Genomic DNA, 5,312 nt, shown 5'->3' on the forward strand with positions numbered 1-5,312 from the left:
ATATAAATCACCTTCTCTTTACCTCTCTTTCTCCCTCTTTTTTTTCTCTCTTTCTCTGAGGGTATTCACTACCTTGAAGAGGTTTGAGATTAACAAAAAGAAATGTGAAGAGAGAGAAGAAGGTAAATTTTTGGTGCTCTTTCAGCCCATATAAAGATAACTTCGCCATCCTCCCTTAAACCAAGCACGGGTATGTATCAATAGTAAGCTTAGAAATTTGAATTTTAGTTTGCATTTAATTAGAGTTGAGAGGACTGAATATATGATATAGAGGGGTCCTCATACCCTATACCTCTAAATTTCTTAGCAAACTGAAGTAAGGTCTCCTTCTGTAGTTTCAGGAGGAGTCATAATGAGGTAGAGACCCCCAAAGGACAGGGTATAAGCAATGTTTGTTTCGGCTCTTACTACCAAATCATGGTCAAAACCCATCCTGTTCAACTGTGTAAGGTATACTGTGGCATTGATGGATGTTGATGTTTAAGTGGGAAAGCCAGAAATATCACCACCACTTCCCCGTGGACTTTCATTGATATGTAATTGATCTAGAAGTTCTTACACACGAGGGAGGAAAACATAGCTGAGATGAGAGATTTCATGCCTCTCATGAAGCTGCCATTTTGAGGGATGAGGCAACTCTGAATATGGAGTTGCAAAATAGACGTCTTAACTGAAGCAACATATGGAACTCGTGTCCAAGAATCAGAGATGTGCAGTAGTTGCAAATATAGATATGGAGCCAATGGAGCAGGGAAAAGAACTATAATCCCAGAAGCTATAATAATAGATGGCCACCGTTAGCACAACACGTCTCTCACCAGCCTCAGAATTCATCACCAGGAGACCATGCCAGGTATATGAGACAAGCAAAGACCAGAGACTAGCAATCAATGAACCGTGACGTGTTTTTCTCTTGAATCAAGATGCCATGTTAGGAAGGGGGAAAGGTTGAGAGAAACAACCTAGATGGAGAGTTTTCAAATGGTCTGGATATTAATGCAAAATTCATACAAGAGAGATTAATTTGAATAATCATTTTAAACAATAACTACATGTGTCTTATCTTCTTTGAAGCTTGGTGGCCTATGGTGAAGTTAGTTCAAATATACTTTTTAGGAGGGTTTTTTTTTTTTTTTTTCTATTACTAGTTTTAGTTGTAGTTCCTGTATGTTGATTCTGCTACAATGTGTTAAGTAGGAGCTCAGCAAATGGAGGAAAAACAGGAGGAATGATTTGTGTTTTCATTTATATATTATCTCCCATTCTCTTTTGCACACTTCTTTCAGGATTCAATTTGCCTTTAAAATTTTAAGGTATCTTTAAGCCCAGTACTCCTATTGGGCTATCAGTTGTGGAAGTAAATTGAAATGTTATTAGTATTAACTACACAGGCCTGTGAAAAGTCAAGGAAGTGGGGTGAGTTCCAAGTATCAACTTGGGAAGGTCAAGTGGTTATGAAGGAATCAGGAGCTTTCCAGATGACTCTGCCATCAGCTTGGGACCTACCACCTCCTCCGTTTCTGAATTCCTGCCCTTCTCCTGGGAGAGATGCTTTACGTCATCCATATACTCCCCTCTGCCTTATTCTAGCCCCTGGGATGAAGCTTGCCTCTCTAGTCAAGAAAGATTTAAAATGATAATCAGGTAACTCAAGAGCAAGTCAGTTTTCCTACTAGATGAACTCCAACCCCAAATCTGTCCACATTTTAGTATAATTTTCCTCTTTGTTCATACCGAGTCTTTCTCTTCCTCTCTTTCTCCCTCTCCCTTTTATTCCCAGCATCCAAGTCTTGTTGTTGACATCTAACTAGTAGCAGAGTCTGTCTGAGCCTGGATTTCTGTTTTGCTCTTACATGTCTTCCCTTCTAAGAACGGGTTAATGCTTCCTAAACACTGGCTCCAGAGCTGGGACGTAACATTGCAACAGATTTGTCATTTGCTCTGCTGAGTTTCAGAGCACCGCCTGCAGAGGTACCTTCATTATATTGTGTTGAGTAGTCAGGAGGCCAAATGTTTACTTGCCTCACCATCTGTTGTCTGTATTCTTCCGACTGAGTTGGACTTCGGTTCTTTGGGTGTAGTCAACTCTCTCTACCTACAGCCAGTTTATAGTTCCAAGTGCTTACCTCTTCCCGTCTAGCCTGCAGCACATGATTTTGGATGTAATGATTATTCTTTGGGGGGGGGGGATCTGTGGATCAATTAGGATACGTTTGGCTGTATATCATGGAAAATATGTTTCCAACTGGCACAAACAATGTAGAAATTTATTAGTTTCTAAAACCTGAAGTGCAATAGTGAAATAGGATGACTTCAGGGTTGGGATCAACTAATGGCTCCACATCCATACATGTAATTATGGAGATGGGGCTACGGTACAGTGACAAGATACAGGGACAGTTTTAAGACATCGTTCCTTCTGGTTTTAGAGATTGGTCTCAGAGGGAAAATTGCCTTAATGAAATGTATTCTGAGGTCTGATTTAATTTAAAAACCAGCTTTTATATGAGACTAAGTGAATTCGTCTGAAAGTTTCAACTCTTCTAATTTGGACAATTAGAGTCAAATGATAAAATTCATACTGGTGTTGATAAGGTAGGCCTATAATTTAGTTGCATTTGGGAAGTAAAATATATCAGAGTTAGGCCAAGAGTGCACATGTTTATGACATTGTGTCTCTGATCTTGTATCATTTTTTATTTCAATATGCTGCCTCTTCCCAAAAATGGTGGAGGGAGATTGAAATGTATTATTTAGCTCATACTCTGCAGAGATTAATGTACTTTGAGAGGAAATATGCATCCACTAATGGTATCAGAGGTTTGCCTAGGGAACAAATCAAGTCTATGATTTCTGACCTCTGTAAATCAGCTTCCCAGGAATGGGACTGGGTGAGTGCGGTTTCTTTTCCCCACAAACTGTTGGATTTCAAGTTTTATAGCTTCGATTTTGGAATGTTTAAGTTGAACTGTGGTTAAGATAAACTTCTTAGACTGTGACCATATAACGCTAAACAATCAGTTGGGTAAACACAATACTATTGTTTCTAAAATTAGCACCTTAAGAGCTTTACCTCCTCCTTCCCTAATGTCTCACCCCCAGTAGCTATTTAGTAAATGTTCAAATATTTTTTATTTATTTATTATTTTTATTTATTTTTTTCACATTAACATTCTTAGTTTATTGATCCTCTCATGAAAAATCTGCACAACCACCACAGAAAAAGCCACTGCAGCATCTTTACTCCTTCTTCTTTTTGCCAGCACCAACAACTGGCTTTTGCAGTCCCCCTGACTTTCTTCATTCTGTTCTTGCATTCCTTTCGCTGTTTTCTTGGTGTCTTTTTCTTCTCATACAGGCCATGTCTTGCAAGTCTGCGTTTGGGTTCATTTTTCTTTGCATAACCCAAGGAATCATAAATCATGCCAAAGCCAGTTGTCTTGCCACCACCCAAATGGGTTCTGAATCCAAACACAAATATGACATCTGGTGTGGTCTTGTACATTTTGGCTAGTTTTTCCTGAATTTCTGTCTTAGGTACTGTTGCCTTTCCCCGGTGAAGAACATCAATGACCATCTGTTTCCGCTGAAGTAGTCGGTTAGTCATGAACTTCCTGGTCCGGATAGTTACTGTGTTGTTCATGATGGCGGCCAAGCTTCAAGCAGCCCGGGAGGAAAAGAGAACCACTATCCGCCGGGCAATCATATCAATGCGCACGGCAATGTTCAAATATTTTTAAAACTGCTTACCCTCTTGGCCTTCTTGGTCTTCCCTCCCTCCCTCTTTTTCCAGCTCCTTCTTTCATTTTTCATTTCTCAACTTTTAAAAAACAGAACTAATGGTTTTGATAGCTTTAGACCTACTCACTGGAGTATTTTCTGCCCTTGCTACCCTTTTGTATAAAACAGGATATGTAAAGACTAGGCTGAAGAATTTATAACCAGTTGGTAAATTATAATATTTGTGCTGTGCCTAAGCCTGTGTTGATACACTATATTTTTCTTTAACACAATAACTAAACATGTATTATTATTATTTTTTTTAAGATTTTGTTTATTTATTTGACAGAGAGAGACACAGCGAGAGAGGGAACACAAACAGGGGAGTGGGAGAGGGAGAAGCAGACTCCCGGCTGAGCGGGGAGCCCGATGTAGGGCTCGATCCCGACTGAGCCACCCAGGCACCCCTAAACATGTATTATTCTCATAAGGAGGATTTCTATGTACGTATATATGCTACAGTAGTCACAATTTGAAAAATCTTACTCTAAAAACTACTCCTGAATTAATCTGCATATTCTTTTCTTTTCTTTTTTTTTAAAGATTTTATTTATTTGACAGAGAGAGAGAGACAGCGAGAGAGGGAACACAAGCAGGGGGAGTGGGAAAGGGAGAAGCAGGCTTTCCGCAGAGCAGGGAGCCCGATGCCGGGCTGCATCCCAGGACCCTGGGATCATGACCTGAGCTGAAGGCAGACGCTTAACGACTGAGCCACCCAGGAGCCCCTGCATATTCTTTTCAAGGAAATAACCTGAGATTTGGATTTAGGAGATTTGGGTTGGTTAATCACTTTTACATTCAGTTTTCTTGTATGTAAAACCGGCTTTCAGGATAATTGTATCAATATGGCTGTAAACTATTAATTTTTGTCACTACTTATTATTTCTCCACTACTTATTATTTTTCCACTTATTATTAAACTATTAAAAAGATTGGTAAATATATATTCCCATCCAATTAAATCTCTTGAATACACTAAGACTACTGGTATTCCCTATGACACCTACTATCTCAGTCTACTCTAACAAAACACTATATATGGGGGGGCTTCAACAAAAGACATTTATTTCTCACAGCTCTGAAAGCTCTGACAAGTCCAATATCTGGTGCCAACATTGACCCCATCTTCCTGACCTCATCTAAGCCTAATTAACTCCCAAGATCCACCTCCAAATACTATCACATTGGGTGTTAGAGCTTTAACAATATGAATTGGGGTGTGGGGCACAAACATTCAGTCCCTAACACCTACCAACAGGCTCTCAATAATGTTTAACTATTGAATTGCAAGGACAAGTCTCATTTCTTTTGCACCAGAGTGCCTGCTCTATTTTGGAGATAGGTATAACAAATGAGTTGTTGAATGGAGCATATCCTATAAAACAGGCACTTGAAAGTTCCTTACATCCTGAGAATAAACAGTATAAAAATGAACTATATCAAGATTATCTGCTTTTTAGACAATATGATATGGTTCCTCCCTTTCATCAATGTACACATGAGGAGTTGGAGACAGTCATTTCTAGAATTTA

At 39.2% G+C, this 5,312-nt stretch overlaps 1 pseudogene; it reads right to left on the reverse strand.

Annotated features, from left to right (window-relative positions):
* Nucleotides 1–3,240: 3,240 nt before the first annotated feature.
* Nucleotides 3,241–3,643, reverse strand: LOC116631280 (annotated as a pseudogene).
* Between the last annotated feature and the right edge of the window lie 1,669 nt (nt 3,644–5,312).

Source organism: Phoca vitulina, unplaced genomic scaffold (assembly GCF_004348235.1).
Source record: "Phoca vitulina isolate PV1807 unplaced genomic scaffold, GSC_HSeal_1.0 scaffold5, whole genome shotgun sequence".
In the NCBI taxonomy this organism is placed as follows: domain Eukaryota; kingdom Metazoa; phylum Chordata; class Mammalia; order Carnivora; family Phocidae; genus Phoca; species Phoca vitulina.